Source organism: Oncorhynchus kisutch, linkage group LG16, assembly GCF_002021735.2.
Source record: "Oncorhynchus kisutch isolate 150728-3 linkage group LG16, Okis_V2, whole genome shotgun sequence".
Taxonomy (NCBI): domain Eukaryota; kingdom Metazoa; phylum Chordata; class Actinopteri; order Salmoniformes; family Salmonidae; genus Oncorhynchus; species Oncorhynchus kisutch.
In genome coordinates this window covers 21,166,788-21,189,217 of record NC_034189.2, presented here as the reverse complement: position 1 = coordinate 21,189,217, position 22,430 = coordinate 21,166,788, and the positions used below count along the sequence as shown (strand labels likewise).

At 43.0% G+C, this 22,430-nt stretch overlaps 1 pseudogene; it reads right to left on the bottom strand.

Annotated features, from left to right (window-relative positions):
* LOC109906245 (dedicator of cytokinesis protein 11-like) overlaps positions 1–22,430 on the bottom strand; it is an 84,105-nt pseudogene that overhangs the window by 37,053 nt on the left and 24,622 nt on the right.

Here is a 22,430-nt window from a genome sequence, read left to right as displayed (position 1 = left end):
GTCGTGGCTGAACAAGTACAAGGTTTTTCTATGCATTGACAGAACAGCAGCGTCGGATAAGCTCAAGGGGGAGGTGTGTGTCAAATCAAATCAAATTTATTTATATAGCCCTTCGTACATCAGCTGATATCTCAAAGTGCTGTACAGAAACCCAGCCTAAAACCCCAAACAGCAAGCAATGCAGGTGTAGAAGCACGGTGGCTAGGAAAAACTCCCTAGAAAGGCCAATACCTAGGAAGAAACCTAGAGAGGAACCCGGCTATGTGGGGTGGCCAGTCCTCTTCTGGCTGTGCCGGGTGGAGATTATAACAGAACATGGCCAAGATGTTCAAATGTTCATAAATGACCAGCATGGTCGAATAATAATAAGGCAGAACAGTTGAAACTGGAGCAGCAGCACAGTCAGGTGGAAGTTGAAACTGGAGCAGCAGCATGGCCAGGTGGACTGGGGACAGCAAGGAGTCATCATGTCAGGTAGTCCTGGGGCATGGTCCTAGGGCTCAGGTCAGTTGAAAGAGTCGTGTGTGTCTCTTTGTTAACAACAGCTGGTGCGCAATCTCTAATATTCAGGAAGTCTCTAGGTTCTTCTCGCGTGAGTTAGAATACCTCATGATAAGTCGCCATCACAAACCGATGCTGGCAGTAAGACCGCACTCAACGAGCTGCATAGGATCATAAGCAAACAAGAAAATGCTCATCCAAACGCGGAGCTCTTAGTGGCCGGTGATTTTAATGCAGGAAAACTGAAATTCATATTACCTAATTTCTACTAGCATGTCAACTAAAAGGTGGAAAAAAATCTTACAACCAAACACAGAAAAACCATACAAAGCTCTCTCTCATCCTCCATTTCGCAGATTTGACCATAACTCTATACACTTGATTCCTACTTGCAAGGAAAAACTCAAACAGAAAGTACCAGTGACGCGCTCAAAACGGAAGTGGTGCGATGAAGCAGATGCTACTCTACAGGACTGTTTCACTAGCAGACTGGAATATGCGCTGGGATTCATCCGATGGCATTGAGTAGTTAACCACATCAGTCACGGGCTTCATTAATAAGTGCATCGACGACGTCATCCCCACAGTGCATTTGGAAAGTATTCAGACCATTTCCCTTTTTCCACATTTTGGTACTTACAGCCTTATTATGAAATGGATGAAATAACAATCTACACACAATATCCGATAATGACAAAGCAAAAACAGGTTTTTTGAATTTTTGCCAATTTATATATTTTTTACATAAATGTACGTATTCAGACCCTTTGCTATGAGACTCGAAAATGAGCTCAGGTGCATCCTGTTTCCATTAGTCATCCTTGAGATGTTTCTACAACTCGATTGGAGTCCACCTGTGGTAAATTCAATTGATTGGACATGATTTTGAAAGGCACATACCTGTCTATATAAGGTCCTACAGTTGACAGTGCACATCAGAGCAAAAACCAAGCCATGAGGATGAAGGAATTGTCCGTAGAGCTCAGAGACAGGATTGGGTCGAGGCACAGATCTGGGGAAGGGTAGAAAACATTTCTGCAGCAGTTGAAGGTCCCCAAGAACACAGTGGCCTCCATCATTCTTAAATGGAAGAAATGTTTTACCACCAAGTCTCTTCCTAGAACTGGCCGTCCGGCAAAACTGAGCAATCAGGTGAGAAGGGCCTTGGTCAGGGAGGTGAGCAAGAAGCTGATGGTCACTCTGACAGAGCTCCAGTGTTCCTCTTTGGATGGGAGAATCTTCCAGAAGGATAACCTTCTCTGCAGCACTCAACCAACCAGGCCTTTATGGTAGAGAGGCCAGGTTGAAGCCACTCCTCAGTAAAAGGCACGACAGCCCGCTTATTTGAGCTGTTCTTGCCATAATATTGACTTGGTCTTTTACCAAATAAGGCTAACTTCTGTATACCACCCCTACCTTGTCGCAACACAACTGATTGGCTGAAATGCATTAAGAAGGAAATACATTCTACAAATGAACTTTTAACAAGGCACAGTTTAACTGAAATGCATTCCATTTGACTATCTCATGAAGCTGGTTGAGAGAATGCCAAGAGTGTGCAAAGCTGTCATCAAGGCAAAGGGTGGTTGCTTTGAAGAATCTCAAATATATTTTTATTTATTGAACACTTTTCTATTTACTACAGGATTCCATATGTGTTATTTCAAAGTTTTGATGTGTTCACTATTATTCTACTATGTAGAGAATAGTAAAAAACAAGAAAAAACATTGAATGAGTAGGTGTGTCAAAACTTTTGACTGGTACTGTACATGTTTCTGTACATAATTGACTGTACCTCAGAGAGGTCTCCGTTCTTGATGTGTGCCCGGGCCATGCTATCCAGCCAGGTGCGTCGCAGCTCGGGGGTGGAGGCGTAGGAGCGAGCCAGGCTGTACTGCAGGTCCAGCAGCATCTCTGGGTCCTTTTCATGCTCCCTCAGTTGTGCCGTGGCCATCAGCACCGTCTGGATACGCTTGGTCAGTCCCTTCACATCCCCAGGGAACGCTGTCGACTACACACACACACACACACACACACACACACGAAGCACAGCACAGCCTGAGGGTTACTGGTAGCCATTCTGTACTAGGGAGTGTGCTAATTTATTCATCCTCAGATAAACATAACTGGAACAGCACCGACAGTTGGTAATTTACAAAACATTAGCAGAACACATTTCCCATCCTTCACAGTGGATCTGCATCTGAGTAATATAGCAGCTACTCATATCTAGTAAGACTTAAGTGTATTCACAGGCAAAGTCAGAAAGCATCCTGGTCATCTGCTCGACTCAAGACTGTGTTAGCCCAATGAGCTAAAGCCTCGGCATTAGGCTAGCTCTGGGCGCTACCACGCGTCTTAACCACCTCAGACATATTTACATTTCAAGCGATTACAGAATGGTACTTTTGATACCTTGATACTTTACACGTCTTATGAAAAAATCTCCCTTTCCAAGCCGCGTATCCTACTCCAAGACAACAGTATGGTGAATATCTGACCGCGGAACAAACAACTGTATCACTCATTAAAAGAGCACAGCCAAGGCAGTATATACAGTGCATTCAGAAGGCCCTTTGACTTTTTCCACATTTTGTTAATTTACAGCCTTACACTAAAATGGATTACCCCATAATGACAAAGCGAGAACAAGTTTTTGTCAATGTTCTACAAATGTATTAAAAATAAAAACAGAAATACCTTATTTACATAAGTTTTCAGACCCTTTGCCATGACACTCAAAATTGAGCTCAGGTTCATCCTGTATCCATTGATCATCAGACGTTTCTACAACTTGATTGGAGTCCACCTGTGGTAAATTCAAATGGTTGGACATGATTTGGAAAGCCACACACCTGTCTATATAAGGTCCCACAGTTGACGTGCATGTCAGTGCAAAATCCAAGCCATGAGGTCAAAGGAATTGTCTGTAGAGCACCAAGACAGGATTGTGTCGAGGCACAGATCTGGGAAAGGGTACAAAAATATTTCTGCAGCATTGAAGGTCGTCAAGAACATAGTGGCCTGCATCATTCTTAAATGGAAGAAGTTTGGCCAAGACTCATGAGAGCTGGCTGCCCGGCCAAACTGAGCAATCAGGGGAGAAAGACCTTGGTCAGGGAGGTGACCAGGAACCAATGGTCACTCTGACAGAGCTTCAGAGTTCTACTGTAGAGATGGGAGAACCTTCCAGAAGGAGAACCATCTCTGCAGCACTTAACCAACCAGGCCTTTATGGTAGAGAGGCCAGGTCGAAGCCACTACTCAGTAAAAGGCACGGAGGTTTGCCAAAAGGCACCTAAAGGACTCTCAGACCATGAGAAACAAGATTCTCTGGTCTGATGAAACCAAGATTGAACTCTTTGGCCTGAAAACCAAGGGTCACGTATGGAGGAAACCTGTCACCATCCCTACGGTGAAGCATGGTGGTGGCAGCATCATGTTGTGGGAATGTTTTTCAGCGGCAGGGACTGGGAGACTTGTCAGGATCGAGGGAAAGATGAACGGAGAAAAGTACAGAGAGATCCTTGATGAAAACCTGCTCCAGAGCGCTCAAGACCTCAGACTGGGTCGAAGGAAAACGAAGAACAATGACCCTAAGCACACAGCCAAGACAAGGCAGAAGTGGCTTTGGGACAAGTCTCTAAATGTCCTTGAGTAGCCCAGCCAGAGCCTGGACTTGAACACTTTTGAACATCTCTGGAGAGACCTGAAAATAGCTGTGCAGCGACGCTCACAAGCCAACCTGACAGAGCTTTAGAGGGTCTGCATAGAAGAATGGGAGAAACTCCCCAAATGTAACGTAACAAAATATGGAAAAAGTCAAGGGCTCTGAATACTTTCCAAATGCACTGCATGTCCCTTTGACACTCTTGTTGAACTCATTACAGCAGGACTGTTTCAAATCAAAGTATATTGGTCATGTCCACAGATTTCCAATGTTATCGCAGGTGCAGCAGGATTATTGTGTTTCTAGTGCAGTAACCTAGAAATACAAATCAATACGCACATAATCCAAAAAGTAAAAAGAAAGAGTCCGGAATATAAATATATAACAATGGTGTCTATAGACATAGATAGTATATGAATAGAAAAGGTGTGTACAGCAGTAGTTATATAGATATAAAGTGGTTAAAACAGTATGTAAACATTATTAAAGTGATCAGTGTTTAACGACTATATACTGTACATAGGGCAAAGCAGTCTCTAAGGTGCAGAACAGAGTACCAGGTGGTAGTCGGCTAGTAACAGTGACTAAAGTTCAGGGTAGGGTACTGGGTGGAGCCTGGCTAGTGGTGACTGTTTAACAATCTGATAGAAGCTGTTTGTCAGACTCTCAGTTCCAGCTTTAATGCACCTGTACTGTCTTGCTCCTTCTAGATGGTAACGGGGTGAACAGGCTGTGGCTCGGGTGGCTGAGGAGCTTGATTATCTTTTTGGCCTTCCTGTGACATCGAGTGTACATCACCCGATGTCACAGGAAGGCCAAAAAGATAACCAAGGTCCTCAGCCACCCGGAGGGCAGACAGTGTGCCCACGGGGATGCGTTGGGCTGACCACCTCTGGAGAGCCCTGCAGTTGTGGACGGTGCAATTGCTGTACCAGGCGGTGATACAGCCTGTCAGGATGCTCTCAATGGTGCATCTGTAGAAGTTTGTGAGGGTGTTAGGGGCCAAGCCAAATTTTTCTTCAGCCTCCTGAGGTTGAAGAGGTCCTTTTGCACCCTCTTTACCACACTGTCTGAGTGACGGGACCATTTCAGGTCGTCAGTGATGTGCACGTCGTGAAACTTGAAGCTTTAGACCCTTTCCGCTACGGCTCTGTCAATGTGAATGGGGGGCATTCTCTGTCTGCTGTCTCCTGTAGTCCACAATCAGCTCCTTCTTTTTGTTGAAGATGAGGGAGAGGTTATTTTCCTGGTACCACTCTGCCAGGGCTCTCACCTCCTCCCTGTAGGTTGTCTCATCATTGTTGGTAATCAGGACTTCCACTGTTGTCGTCAGCAAATTTGATGATTGAGTTGGAGACGTGCATGGCCACGCAGTCATGGGAGAACAGGGTGTACAGAAGGGGGCTGAGCATGTGCCCCTGTGGCGGAGGTGTTGTTGCCTACCTTCACCACTTGGGGTCGGCCCGTCAGTACGTCCAGGACGCAGTTGCACAAGGAGGGGTTCAGACCCAGGGCCCTGAGCTTAGTGATGAGCTTGGAGGGCACTACATGTTTTAAAGCTGAGCTGGAGTCGATGAACAGCATTCTTACATAGGTATTTCACTTGTCCAGGTGGGATAGGGTAGTGTGCAATGCAATGGCGATTGCGTCGTCCAACAGACTGGGATATGGAGAGATTGTGGTGGTTTCTGTACTCTACCCTAGGCTAGCTACACAGCTGCTTTGTCACTGTTGGAGAACTAGTTGTTGTTTTATGACGATGATGATGTCTACCGGGTGATCAACAGATCAGAGGGGATGGAAAAACCAGTTAACTTAGGTATTTGAAGGGCATAGAAAGGGCATAAAGCAAACCTCTGCTTACAGAGGGTTCTACACGGACCCAAAAGGGTTCTAGCTGAAACTAAAAGGGATTCTACCTGGAATTAAAAAGGGTTCTTCTATGGGGACAGCCGAAGAACCCTTTAGTAATTTTTTTCCTAAGAGTGGAGGGTTACCTTGCTTTTGTCGCTGTTGTCAAAGTTGTTGACGATGGAGACTCAAGACAGTGTTAGCCTTACAAGATAAAGCCTAGCAATTACGTAACCCTGGGAGCTAATTCATAACCACCTACAGCAAATATGCATTACAAGCTTTTCCTAACTGTTTACTTTCATGGCTTTGTCGCTGTTGGCAAAGTTGTTGATGATGGAGAGGGACTCCTGGAAGCGGGAGCTACCGGTCAGCGCCACATCTGAGATCAGCTGGCTCACTGCGATGATGATCTACACCAGCCCACATGAAAAGAGATTACAGTTTACTATAGAATACTACAGTACTTTCTATTGAATTCTGTAGTAAACTGAAGTATACTATAATACACACGGTAGTATCCTTCAATCATGTGTAGTATACTGTAGGATATTATAGTAAATACTACAGTATTATTCACAAAAAAACTGTAGTAAACACGACAGTAATGTCTGCAAAAACACCACAGTCCACAAAAACTTTTGTATTTACTTCAGTTATAAAAGTGTAAAGTTGCCCATTCCCCTCTCACATATCCCAATTTGTGCCAAATATTGTTTTTCCCTACAGGTTATAGAAAAGAGCAGAAGCTCTGAACTATCCATTCAGAACCCAGTCCTACCTACAGGTTATGGAAAAGAGCAGAAGCTCTGAACTATCCATTCAGAACCCAGTCCTACCTACAGGTTATGGAAAAGAGCAGAAGCTCTGAACTATCCATTCAGAACCCAGTCCTACCTACAGGTTATGGAAAAGAGCAGAAGCTCTGAACTATCCATTCAGAACCCAGTCCTACCTACAAGTTATGGAAAATGTTCTCTTTTCTCCAGTAGGTTTCCTCAAGGAGAAAGCCTCCACTTCAATGTCAATGATAATACAACAAAAAACAAAACACAACATTAATTACTTTAGTATATAATCGTTTTTTTTAACCAGAGTATTTATACTATAGTTAAGTGTAAACGCTACAGTATACTACAGTAGTCTGCAGAAACACTACAGTGAATACTATAGTATTTATACCATAGTATACTAAAGTTTCGGAACGATAACAGTATCAGTCTCATGGCAAGGAAACAACACAGAAAGTAGATATAACTTCTTTAGGGAAACAGCCCTAATGTTGGAAACAAACATCATTATGTTGTCATCCAGTCACATGTATTTATTGTCCATGCTATAGCACACAGTATTTGACATACATCAGGTTTTTAAAGGACCAAAGAGTTTGGTCTGCTTTGATTTTTCATTTTTGCCATGGAAACAATAGTGCGATACTGGTATGGTCACAGCCCTAGTATACTAGTATTTTTTTAAATGTGGGAGAAGGCAGAAAGCGAGATGAAGGGGGAACCGATGTTAACACCCACACCCCTGGCCTGGGGTGGTCCAGCGCTCTAAGCTGCTGCTTCTGAATCAAATCCGACCGACTGCACTTGCACTCTATTTGCTCCTTCCTTTCCCACTGTCATGTCCAATAAAAATACAAAAAGGAGTGGACTGTTCCAACCCTAAATACAATAACCACAAACACACACACAGCGCTCTGGCTGTCCAACTGGATGAGTTATGAGATGGAAATTGGAGCCCATTTTCACCATGGATAATGAAATGAATGAATATGTCCCTTGACGGCTTATGGAAGCATTGAGAATGGTTTCTGACACATAGACGATTGTTAGAGGAGTTTGGGAAACTAAACAGCTGGTCTGTATTTGAACTTCTCACATTCTTTGGTCAGATGATCAAAGCAATGTCAGTGCTGTGACGTTAAATCTGCTTGGACTTCAAATGAGTTTCCAACTGGTTCATAGCCATTCTTAGTGACTGTTCATTGTTTATGCACGTTAAATATATTTGTGTGAGGGGAGTTTGTGCATGCTAAATGGTTGAGACCGCACAGAGAGGACTCATGGGTTGGGTATAGTGTTACTTTGACATAACATGAAGTGCTTTGAAACTTAGTTAGATGTTCATAGGCACACCAGTGATGGACTGCTGATGATGCAATAACAGAATCAGTATTGCATTGTGCAGTTAAATAAACAAATCAGTGACAGCTGGCAGTTCCTTGCCGTTCACGGGGATGTTGTATATGACCTGTAGGTGAGTGCATAGGAAGGTTATCCTCTTGGTGTGTTAATTTATGTATTCATCTATCCAACCCACCTGCCCATCCATGTTACAATAGCTGACCTGCAGGTGAGTGCGTAGGAAGGTCTTCCTCTTGGTGTAATCATAGTTGTTCCTCATCAGCAGGTAGAGTAGAGCGGAGGCCTCGGCCCGCAGCAGACCCATCTTAGACACACAGCACTTCAGAACCTCATTGCACAGAGCCGCACACAGAGTCACACGGCCCTTAATGGAGTAGCAGGAAATCAAAACTCGATGTGAGAATGCTGTTCATTCACTAGAGCTCAGCGTTCAACACCATTGCCCCTTCCAAGCTTAAGACACTGACTGAACACCTCCCTCTGCAACTGACACCAGGTGGTACAGTTTCTACCTCTAACTCCAGTATCCCTGCACATTGTAAATATGGTATTGGAACTGACCCTCTACTGTATATACAGTGCCATCAGAAAGTATTCCCCTTGGCTTTCTCCAAATTGTGATGTGAGATTCAAATGGATTTAAAATGTCATTTTTTGACAATGATCTACACAAAATACTCTGAATTTGTCTTCTACTGTTAAATGATAACCATTTGTACAAACAAATACATTTTTAAAACACCAATATAGTGATTAGATAAGTCTTCAACCCCATGAGTCAATACATGTTAGAATCACCTTTGGCAGTTATTACAGCTGTGAGTCTTCAGTTTCTAAGAGTTTCTAAGAGCTTCCCACCCCTGGATTGTGCAACATTTGCTCATTATTATTTTCAAAATTCTTCAAGCTCTGTCAAATTGGTTGTTGATCATTTCTAGACAGCCATTTAAATCGTGCCATAGATTTTCAAGCAGATTTAAGTTGAACAAAATGTAACTCGGCCACTTCTGGAACTTTCAATGTCTTCTGGGTAAGCGACCAATGTAGATTTGGCCTTGTGTTTGGCCCTGTAGGTTATTGTCCTGCTGAAAGGTAAATTAATCTTCCAGTGTCTGGTGGAAAGCAGACTCAACCAGGTTTTGCTCTAGCGTTATGTCTGTGCTTAGCTCCATTCCATTTATTTTTCTATCCTGAGAAACTCCCCAGTCCTTAACATTTACAAGCATACCCATAACATGCAAACAGGAAGCATGTTTTGTAATATTTTTTAGTCTGTACAGGCTTCCGTCTTTTCACTCTGTCAGTTAGGTTAGTTTTGTGGAGTAACTACAATGTTGATCCATCCTCAGCTTTCTCATATCACAGCCATTAAACTCTGTTTAAATGTCACCATTGGCCTCATGGTGAAATGCCTGTGCGGTTTCCTTCCTCTCTGTCAAATCAAATTGAGCAATTTGAAAAATTTCACAGCTTCTAAAAGTCGCTGCGACTCCACTGGTGAAGCAGTCATATAATGAAATCACATTTTATATGTCACATGCCCCGAATACAACAGGTGGTGAATTATTATTATGGTGAGATGCTTACTTACAAGCCATTAACCAACAACACAGTTAAGAAAATATTTACTAAAACAAGTTTAAAAAATTCAAGGAACACAAATAACAATAACGAGGCTATATACAGGGGGTACTAGTACAGAGTCAATGTGGAGGCTATATACAGGGGGTACTAGTACAGAGTCAATGTGGAGGCTATATACAGGGGGTACTAGTACAGAGTCAATGTGGAGGCTATATACAGGGGGTACTAGTACAGAGTCAATGTGGAGGCTATATACAGGGGGTACTAGTACAGAGTCAATGTGGAGGCTATATACAGGGGGTACTAGTACAGAGTCAATGTGGAGGCTATATACAGGGGGTACTAGTACAGAGTCAATGTGGAGGCTATATACAGGGGGTACTAGTACAGAGTCAATGTGGAGGCTATATACAGGGGGTACTAGTACAGAGTCAATGTGGAGGCTATATACAGGGGGTACTAGTACAGAGTCAATGTGGAGGCTATATAAAGGGGGTACTAGTACAGAGTCAATGTGGAGGCTATATACAGGGGGTACTAGTACAGAGTCAATGTGGAGGCTATATACAGGGGGTACTAGTACAGAGTCAATGTGGAGGCTATATACAGGGGGTACTAGTACAGAGTCAATGTGGAGGCTATATACAGGGGGTACTAGTACAGAGTCAATGTGGAGGCTATATACAGGGGGTACTAGTACAGAGTCAATGTGGAGGCTATATACAGGGGGTACTAGTACAGAGTCAATGTGGAGGCTATATACAGGGGGTACTAGTACAGAGTCAATGTGGAGGCTATATACAGGGGGTACTAGTACAGAGTCAATGTGGAGGCTATATACAGGGGGTACTAGTACAGAGTCAATGTGGAGGCTATATACAGGGGGTACTAGTACAGAGTCAATGTGGAGGCTATATACAGGGGGTACTAGTACAGAGTCAATGTGGAGGCTATATACAGGGGGTACTAGTACAGAGTCAATGTGGAGGCTATATACAGGGGGTACTAGTACAGAGTCAATGTGGAGGCTATATACAGGGGGTACTAGTACAGAGTCAATGTGGAGGCTATATACCGGGGGTACTAGTACAGAGTCAATGTGGAGGCTATATACAGGGGGTACTAGTACAGAGTCAATGTGGAGGCTATATACAGGGGGTACTAGTACAGAGTCAATGTGCGGGGGTACAGGTGGGTCAGGGTAATTTGTACATATAGGTAAGAGTAAAGATACTATGCATAGATAATAAACAGTGAGCAGCAGCAGTGTAAAAACAAGGGGGGGGGGGGGGGGGGGGGGGTGTATCAATGCAAATAGTCCGGATGGCCATTTGATTAATTGTTCAGCAGTCTTATAGGTTGGGGTAAAAGCTATTAAGAAGCCTTTTGGAACTAGAATTGGTGCTCCGGTACCGCTTTCCGTGTGGTAGAAGACAGCACAGTCTATGACATGGGTGACTGGAGTCTTTGACAATTTTCTGGGCCTTCCTCTGACACCGCCTAGTATATAGGTCCTGGATGGCAGAAAGCATTGCCCCATGCATTGCCATATGCACTAACATCTGTGTTGCTTTACCGTCAGATGCCGACCAGTTGCCATACCAGGCAGTGATGTAACCGGTCAGGATGCTCTCAATGGTGCAGCTGTAGAACTTCTTGAGGATCTGGAGACCCATGCCATATCTTTTTAGTCTCCTGAGGGGGAAAAGCCATTGTAGTGCCCTCTTCAAGACTGTCTTGGTGTGTTTGGACCATGATAGCTTGTTGGGGATGTGGACACCAAGGAACTTAAACTCACGACCGCTCCACTACAGTCCTGTCGATGTGAATGGAGGCACGTTAGGCCCTCCTTTTCTTGTAGTCCATGGTTAGCTCCTTTGTCTTGCTCACATTGAGGTTGTTGTCCTGGCACCACACTGCCAGGTCTCTGACCTCCTCCCTGTCGGTGATCAGGCCTACCACTGGTGTGTCATCAGCAAACTTAATGATGGTGTTTGAGTCGTGCTTGGCCACGCAGTCGTGGGTAAACAGGGAGTACAGGATGGGACTAAGCATGCACCCCCTGAGTGGCCCCCGTGTTGAGGATCAGTGTGCTGCTTGCCTCCAAGCAAGCAAAATAATGTATTTAGCCCGTCTGGTAGGCTCGCATCACTGTGCAGCTCGCGGGTGGGTTTCCCTTTGTAGTCTGTCATAGATTGCAAGCCCTGACACATCCGACGAGTCTCCCAGCCAGTGTAGTAGCATTCCATCGTTGTCCTGTATTGATGTGTTGCCTGTTTGATGGTTCGTCTGAGGGAATAGCGGTATTTCTTATAAGCATCTGGATTAGTGTCCCGCTCCTTGAAAGCGGCAGCTCTAGCCTTTAGCTCGGATGTTGCCTATAATCCATGGATTCTGTTTGGTAAATGTACCTACGGTCACTGTGGGGACGATGTCATCGATGCATTTATTGATGAAGCAGGTGACTGAGGTGGTATACTCCTCAATGCTATTGGATGATACCTGGGGCGGCAGGGTAGCCTAGTGGTTAGAGTGGTGGACTAGTAACCGGAAGGTTGCAAGTTCAAACCCCTGAGCTGACAAGGTACAAATCTGTCGTTCTGCCCATGAACAGACAGTTAAGCCACTGTTCCTAGGCCGTCAAAAAAAGAATTTGTTCTTAACTGACTTGCCTAGTTAAATAACACTTTTTTTTACTTAGTGGTGTGCAAATAGGACAACAATATAGCTCACTTGATAAGTGACAGTTATAGGTTAGCCTACTGTATGACAGAGAAAAAAACCTTGAGAACAAAAACCCTCAGCTATAAAGTGTCAATCATCAACCCAACATAACATTTTAAGTTCAGAGGGTTCCTCAGATGGACAAATACAGTTGAAGTCGGAAGTTTACATACACTTAGGTTGGAGTCATTAAAACTAATTTTTCAACCACTCCACAAATTTCTTGTTAATAAACTATAGGATTGACAAGTCGGTTAGGACATCTACTTTGTGCATGACACAAGTAGATTTTCCAACAATTGTTTACAGGCAGATTATTTCACTTACAATTCACTGGATCACAATTCCAGTGGGTCAGACGTTTACATACACTAAGTCGACTGTGACTTTAAACAGCTTGGAAAATTCCAGAAAATGTCATGGCTTTAGAAGCTTCTGATAGGCTAATTGACATCATTTCAGTCAATTGGAGGTGTACCTGTGGATGTACTTCAAGGTCTACCTTCAAACTCAGTGTCTCTTTGCTTGACATCATGGGGAAATCAAAAGAAATCAGCCAAGACCTCAGAAAAAAAAATGTATAGACCTCCACAAGTCTGGTTCATCATTGGGATACATTTCCAAACGCCTGAAGGTACCTCGTTAGTCTGTACACACAATAGTAAGCAAGCATAAACACCATGGGACCACGCAGTCATCCTACCACTCAGGAAGGAGACGCGTTCTGTCTCCTAGAGATGAACGTACTTTGATGCGAAAAGTGCAAATCAATCCCAGAGTAACAGCAAAGGACCTTGTGAAGATGCTGGAGGAAACAGGTACGAAAGTATCTATATCCACAGTAAAACGAGTCCTATATCGATGTAACCTGGAAGGCTGCTCAGCAAAGAAGAAGCTACTGCTCCAAAACCACCATAAAAAAGCCAGACTACCGTTTGCAACTGCACATGGGGACAAAGATCGTACTTTTTTCAAATGTCCTCTGGTCTGATGAAACAAAAATAGAACTGTTTGGCCATAATGAGGAAGAAAAATGGGGAACACCATCCCTACCGTGATGCACAGGGGTGGCAGCACATGTTGTGGGGGTGCTTTACTGAAGGAGGGAATGGTGCACTTCACAAAATAGATGGCATCATGAGGAAAGAAAATTACGTGGGTATATTGAAGCAACATCTCAAGACATCAGTTAAAGCTTAGTCGCAAATGGGTCTTCCAAATGGACAATGACCCCAAGCATACGTCCAAAGTTGTGGCCAAATTGGCTTAAGGACAACAAAGTCAAGGTATTGGAGTGGCAATTACAAAGCCCTGACCTCAATCCTATAGAATATATGTGGGCAGAACTGAAAAAGCGTGTGCAAGCAAGGAGGCCTACAAACCTGACTCAGTTACACCAGCTCTGTCAGGAGGAATGGGTCAAAATTCATCCAACTTATTTTGGGAACCTTGTAGAAGGCTACTAGGATTACATTTCAGGAATTATGAAAAACTGAGTTTAAATATTTGCTGGTGTATGTAAAATTCCGACTTCGACTGTATGTCCTATGTCCTGTAATTCTATCGAACTTGCCATTAATAACATGTCTTTGTTGACAAATGACTGCCTGTTCACAAACACAGACTTTTTAAATGTGACAATTGACGAGTTTTAGGGCTTCACTGTAACTACAGCTCAGGGTGTGTAATCAGGAAAATGTACTGACTCTAATCCTACATTCACACCTATTCTATTCTAGTCTTGCATCCACACGGATGTTTTCTGTACTCCAGTGGAGGCTTCTGAGGGGAGGGCTCATAATGTCTGGAACGGGGTGAATGGAATGACATCAAACCATGCGTTTGATGTATTTGATACCATTCCATTTATTCCGCGAACCCATCCTCCCCAATTAAGGTGCCACCAACCTCCTGTGCTGTACTCACTCCAGTAGACTAAGGGTGACTAATTCACTCTGGCTATCTACTCCAATTTCATTGCACTCTGGTTTGAGAGTGGCAGAGTAAAGGATATTTTAGGAATTTACAAAACGCCTTAAACTCGGTTGTTATGACAGGTGAAAGTAAACATCGGCCAAAAAACTGAATGAAATGGTTGACATAACACAGTCACCAATGCTAACATGAAAACAGCCTAACCAGCCAGGGTGCTAGGGTGAGTAAAATGGTCAGAGTGAGGTATTCTCTCATTTGTGTCTGGAAGTAGCTAGCAAGCTAGCCAACTTTAGCCAGTTAGCTTGGGTGCTGCAAATCAAATCAGATTGGTCACATACACGTGTTTAGCAGATGCTATTGCAGGTGTAGCGAAATGCTTGACTGCTATTGTGAGGTCAGAACGCTTGGATCAACCCTACTCCTTAGCAGTGTCCAGTGTGCGCTCTGAACGCTCCAAGATCGAAACGCTTTGAATTTACAAACGAACAATCTGCCTAAAACTGAATTTACGAATGCACAATCTGAGAACAATGAATTTCTGAACGACGAGAGCACGCTCTGAGCGCACTCGAACTCCAGAGTGAATTTATGAACACACCCTCAATACATTGCATTCGGAAAGTAATCAGACCCCTTGACTTTTTTCGTTTAGTTACAGACTTACTCTAAAAATAAATAGTTTTTTCCCCCTCGTCAATCGACACTCTGGTTAATAATAAAAAAGCAATAGGTTTTTAAACAGGTTTTTTTTCTTTGGAATGACGCTACAAGCTTGGCACACCTGTATTTGGGGAGTTTCTCCCATTCAGGTTGGATGGGGGGTGTTGCCGCACAGCTATTTTCAGGTCTCTCCAGAGATGTTCGATTGGGTTCAAGTTCAGGCTCTGGCTGGGGCACTCAAGGACATTCAGGGACTTGTCCCAAAGCCACTCCTGCGTTGTCTTGGCTGTGTGCTTAAGGTCGTTGTCCTGTTGGAAGGTGAACTTTCGCCCCAGTCCGAGGTCCTGAGCAGGTTTTCATCAAGGATCTCTGTACTTTGTTCTGTTCAGCTTTCCCTCGATCCTGACTAGTCTCCCAGTTCCTGCCTCTGAAAAACATCCACACAGCATGATGCTGCCACTACCATGCTTGCGTTACCGTAGGGATGGAGCTAGGTTTCCTCCAGATGTGACACTTGGCATTCAGGCCAAAGAATTTGGTTTTGCATGGTCTGAGAGTCTTTAGGTGCCTTTTGGCATTCTCCAAGCAGGCTGTCATGTGCCTTTTACTGAAAAGTGGCTTCTGTCTGGCCACTACCATAGGGCCTGATTGGTGGAGTGCTGCAGAGATGGTTGTTCTTCTGGAAGGTTCTCCCATCTCCACAGAGGAGAGTGACCATCGTATTCTTGGTCACCACCCTGACCAAGGCCCTTCTCTCCCAATTGCTCAGTTTGGCCAGGGGGCCAGATCTAAGTAGAGTCTTGGTGCTTTCAAATCTCTTCCATTTAAGAATGATGGAGGCCACTGTGTTCCTGGAGATCTTCAATGCTGCAGAAATGTTCTGGTACCCTTCCCCAGATCTGTGCCTCGACACAATCCTGTCTCGGAGCTCTACAGACAATTCCTTCGACCTCATGGCTTGGTTTTTGCTCTGACATGCAATGTCAACTGTGGGACCTTATATAGACCAGTGTGTGCCTTTCCAAATCATGTCCTATCAAATGAATTTACCACAGGTGGACTCCAAGTTATAGAAACATCTCAAGGATGATCAATGGTAACAGGATGGACCTGAGCTCAATTTCAAGTCATAGTAAAGGGTCTGAATACTTGTATATATATATTTTTTTTTAAATAAATGTGAAAACAAAAAACTATTTTCGCTTTGACACTATGGGTTATTTTGTGTAGATTGAGGAAAATGTTTTATTTAATCCATTTTAGGCTGCAAGATAAGTGTGTAAGGTAAATGTGTAAAGTCAAGGGGTCTGAATACTTTCCGAAGGCACTGTAGAATAGAATCTATTGTAATCCTGCATCCACTCAGAGGTTGTGTGTACTCACTCCAGTAGACTGAGGAAGTTGATGATGTCCAGGGGGTTGACCTTGTTCCAGTAGGCCAGCAGTGTGTCTAGAGACAGAGACACAACAGGAGAGAGATAGACACGGAGTCACCAAGCAGGCCAACAGGAAACAATATCCAGAAAATGACACAATGACCGGACCAGTGCCATTTGGAATGTTACCCATGTTCGCTAAAACAACATAACAGTCAGAAATTCTACAAATGAGGGAGTCAATGAAAATGTGTAGATACATATTCTATTATTATGCCTGTATAAATAGGGAAAAAAAGACAACATATAATATAAAGTATTCATACAGTATCTAGGTATGTATCATAAAACCATTTTAGGTACAGATCTACACAGTACTAAAAAAGCAACTGTGTTGCTGTCCATAGATATACATACATTAGCATAGAATTACATATACAACTCAATAATAATTCTTTAACAATAAATAATTTCATAGGATCTCTGGATAATCCTATAGTATAATACAGTGCTATAGGCGTATGTAATGTTGTGTTGGCTGACCTTCTGAGATGGTCCTGATGATGTGAAGAAAACACAGCAGCAGTCCTTTGATTTCATAGTGGCCCAGTCTGCCTATGGGAGGGAGAGTAGTACTGCTGCTCATAGTGGAGCCCCGCCGGTGAAGCTGGAGGACAATACACCACAGAGGAAGAAAACATGGTGTCAGAAACAGTGGCAGGGAGGGACACCACAGAGGAAGAAAACATGGCAGTATCAACCCTCCTCTCTCTTAAATACAATCCTAAAATGTAAACTTTCAACTAAAATCATACGTTACATTTCGAATACAAAATCTGACAATATCTGTCAGGGAAAAAAACATGAGATCAGGCTCTCTCTCTGTCTGTTTGTCTCACCTCAGTGCCCCTTCTGTGAAGCTGAGTGAAAAACACCACAGAGGAAGAAAAAACAAGTGGCTTTAATTCATACCACAGAGTAAGAAATATAATCATTAGAAGCTGAGTGTGGCACTCAGTCATACCATGAGTAAGAAAAAGGATGATTGAAAGCAGATTGACATCTGCTCTTGTCTTATTACATGACTGGTTTTCTTCATCTGATCTCAGTCCAACATGTTTCTAGAACGCTGGCACAGAGTCAAGACACTGGATAGTATCTTTTTAACTATGTGAACCAACAGTTTAGCGTCCAAAAGACCCAAGCGTCAATATGTGACTGGAAAAACAACAGAGATGAGACTGCTGTCTCTCTGTGTCTCTCTCTCTGTCTGTCTGACCACAGAGTGAGAAAACATGGTATAAGAACCATGTTTATTTTTAAAAAGAGCAGGATGTGAAACATCAAATTCAATATTTGACTGTTGCTACGATGTTCCCTACTGAACAATGCCCAGGGCATTCTCTCTGGTTGTGTCCCATATGGCATCCTAGTCCCGTTATAGTGCACTACCCTATGGGCCCTGGTCAAAAGTAGTGCACTATATAGGAAATAGGGTGCCATTTAGGACACCACCTCTGTTTCTGTTTGATTTGTATTGGCCAATCCACCACCCTCCCTCTGTCTCGTACCTCAAAGCTGTCTGGAGTGCCAGGGTCTATGAACAGAGATCCTCTGGAGTCCTCCCTCCTCACCGGGTGGCCATTCTGATTTCCTGGACCTGGGGAGAACAAAGAAACATGTTGACATAGCTTCTCAAATACATTTTGTGGGCGGTAGGTAGCCCAGAGTTTATAGAGGTGGACTGGTTAGAAAGGTTGCTGGTTCAAGCCCCAGGCCATGTGATACAGAAGAAGTGGAGATTGAATGGGCCTCATGTGTCATTACTAACACTACCATTGTGCCCCAGAGCAAGCCATTTATCAGCAAAAATATAGGCGCTGCACTGTGGTTGACCCTGTGCTTCTTGATGTGTGTGGCACCTTAATTGGGGAGGACGGGTTGGATGGAATTGTATGAAACAGATGGTTTCAAGAGATCCTCTGGTTTCCATGTATTCAATACTGTTCCATTTACTTACTCCATTCCACACGTCCTCCCCTCACCAGCCTCCTGTGGTGTGTGGGTTTGGGGAAAAAAGCAGAAGGAGAATTTCTGTTCTAACCAAAAGGACAATAATGTATTATTGCTCTGATGTTTTGGTTCAAAAACATCAGAGCAACATTTTGATGGGACATGATGTTCTAATGGGTCTGCTCACCTGCTCTACCGTACAGGCAAACACACAGCGATAAGGGGTTAACACATTGAGGACAGATGTCCCACTAACCGTGATCTTTATCGACGGCCGTGCTGGTCCTGCGGCTGTCCATCGAGCTGGTTGATCTCAAGTCATCTCTGGAACCCTGCAAAAGCAAGGGACAACCATAGGGTTGGGATCAATTTCATTTCAGTAAATTCAGGAAACTAACTGAAATACCAATTAACATTTTCAGTTAAAACTCCAAAACGTCAATATATGATTGATATATCATGAGACTAGCTAGAGTAAGTCAGGACCTCCAGGGGTGGAGGGACTCACGGTGAAGCCCAGGCCAGGGCTGGAGGTGTGTCGCTGGGCAGACAGCTGCTTGAGGTTCTGGTAGAGCAGCTCAAGCAGTGGAAGGTACAGCAGACAGATCCAGGCCTGCTGGTTCTGACATGCAGAAGGGGGGATGAATAGAGTAACATCAAGTTAATAATTAAGTTATTATAATTTGACAGGTTTTCCAACAATCTCAAATTATAGCTGTCATTAATTGTATAAATCCCATGGCTTCTGCAGAGGCTGTATACCCGTAAACACTGCATGGCCAATGCAGACGTCGGATAAACACTGTAGCTAACTACCTTTGTCGTAATGATGCCTAAGCTAAGGAGCTAACTACAAAATAAGTGGCAATGTGCATGACTAACACATGAACTGTGCAACTTAGTAGGGTGTTGTAGATTCCAACAGGCCAATATACATGATCAAAGTGATTGATAGGTGGTATTCAGCAGTGATAAAAGTATGCATTATTTACTTTGAAGAACTACAAAAATAGTGTTTTTGTCAGAAAACATAGGAAGCAGCTCTATAGAGATGAGACAATGACTTGGAATGAAATAATAAAGTCAGCAATAAAACAAATGTAATATACTCAACAACTATAGTATTTTATTAAAGTAAAGTAAAGTGAATAAATGATGGTTAGTAAGTGATAAGCAGTAATGGACAGTCACTACCATCATGGGACTTTTATTCATTGTTTTATTCTGTGCTGTTACAGCCTTCAACCCAAATAATCTAAACCGAAATCGAAAACGGTGATTGTTTTTTAATAATCTAACCGAAATCGAACTGACCTCAATAAGCACGAATCGCTCAGCACTACACATAACACACTGGTCAACACTACCATCTGACACTATCACAGCCCATGTCAACCAAAACGCACCTACTGTACGATGAGAGGAACACTATTCGAAAGCTGGCCTTTATCGCAAACGCAATGCTTGGCTATTTGCATCTACAGGGCTGATACAGTATGGATTTGCATAACAGACTACTTTCTTATCTTGATTCAGGAGAGACAGTGAACACTCCTCACTCCAGGAGCTAACTACAAAATAATAGTGGCATAACTACAAAATAATAGTGGCATAACTACAAAATAATAGTGGCATAACTACAAAAGAATAGTTTTTCTATACCCTTTTTCCTTCTACATCAGTGTATTAATGGAAGACGTGGAGAGCTACCATCCAGCTCGAGGGAGGAAAATAGTACGACTACAGTGGGGGGGGGGGGGGGGGGGGCTGGCTGGAGCGGAAAGCTAGAGATATTTCTCCTTGCCCAAGTTGTTTTATTGGCTCAGCTCCAACTTCAGATGGATGAGTCAAAAACAACAATGTGCCAAATAGAATCCTACTGTTGCGTAAATTGGGTTGTTTTTCATACAGGCGTGCTTTGACGTCAAATTGTATGCATGGTACACAAAATGCGTGCAGGTTGGCAGGTCTGCTGTCACCCCCTCACCTCATTCTGGGTGTAGCTGTGTGTCTGTCTGTCTCCACTTCCTCCTCACCTTGTTCTGGGTGTAACAGTCATCCATGGCGTGTTTGATAAGCAGGTTCTTCAGCACGGCCACTGCTAGCTGTCTGACCTCTGGTGACCCCTGCAGGGCCTCGGCCACCTCCCTCAGCAGCAGACCCACCAGGAAGTGGTTCTTACAGTACTCCTCCGTCAGCGCAGACTCCAGGCTATGGTCTGGGGTCAATGGTCAACATGGTTAGGTCATGTCCTTAATCACAGCCTATTTCCTGGCCAAAAGCAGTGCACTACAGTGAGCTCCAAAAGTATTGGGATAGTGACACAGTCTTTGTTGTTTTGGCTCAGTACTCCAGAACTTTGGATTTTATACAAAGACTTAAGTTGACAGTCTGCACTTCAACTTTATATTTAAAGCGCAGACTTTCATCCATATCCATGAACTGTTTAGAAATTACAGCACATTTTGTACACAGTCCCCCCATTTCAGGGAACCAAAAATATTGGAACAAATTCACTTACATGTGTAGTAAAAGTAGTAACGCCTGTAGTATTTGGTCCAATATTCATAGCACACAATGATTACATCAAGCTTGTGCATCTAGAAACTAGTTGGATTTTGTTTGTTTTGGTTGTGTTTCACATTATTTAGTAGTCAATAGAAAATAAAGTAGTGTGTCATTTTGGAGCAATCTTTATTGTAAATAAGAATATAATATGTTTCTAAACACATCTACATTATTGTGGATGCTACCACGATTTCGGATAATCCTGAATAAATTGTCAATAATGATGAGTGAGAAAGTTAGAGGCATAAATATCATACCCCCCAAAGATAACCTCCCCTGTTATTGAAATGATGAGAGGTTAGAATGTCTTGGGGGTATGATCTATGTGCGTCTAACTTTCTCATTCATCATTATTCACGAATCATTCAGGACTATCTGTAATCATGGTAGAATACACATGAATGCAGAAGTGTTCAGAAACATATTCTATTCTTATTTACACAAACAAATTACCCCAAAATGACACAATACATTCTTTGCCATTCATTTCTATTGACCACAAAATAATCCGAAACACAACCAAAACAAACAGTAAATGAATCCAACTAATTTGTAGATTCACAAGCTTGATGTAGTCACTGCGTGTTAGGAATATGTGACCAAGTACTACACTTTTGACTACTTTAATAAACATATGTGAATTTGTCCCCATACTTTTAGTCCGCTAAAATGGGGGGGGGGGGGGGGGGGGCATGTATAAAAAGAGCTGTGATTTCTAAACTGTTCACCTGATATGGATGAAAATGCCCTCAAATTAAAGATGACATTCTGCACTTTAACCTCATAGTAATTGTATAATTTCAAATCCGAAGTACAGAGCCAAATCAAAAAACTATGTCACCGTCCCAATACCCAACGTGATGCACTACATAGGAAATACACACGGGTACTAGCAACAGGTGCAGTCTGCCCTGCTTTAATATATAGGGGTGCATCTATGATTTCAATCAACCACTCTCTTTAACATGGGACTGAATGGTAGTATTCAAGTGACATGGTAGATATCCTGTTTCACTCATGGAATGACATGCCTGACAAATTACAGGGAGAAATGCGACAACATCACATGTTGAACACATTGACTCTGCAACATTTTTCTCCAATGCAAAACACCACCCCCTTCTAACCAGGGAAATCAGAGAAAGGGATTATGTTCACAAATCTGAAACACCACCACCTTCTAACCAGGGAAACACCACCACCTTCTAACCAGTGAAATCAGAGAAACACCTATGAGACCATGAACACTTTCTACATGTAATTGTATAATATGTTTTGATGTACAGTACAAGTCAAAAGTTTGGACACACCTACTCATTCAAGGGTTTTTCTTTATTTGGACAATTTTTTACATTGTAGAATAATAGTGAATAAATCAAAACTATGAAATAACA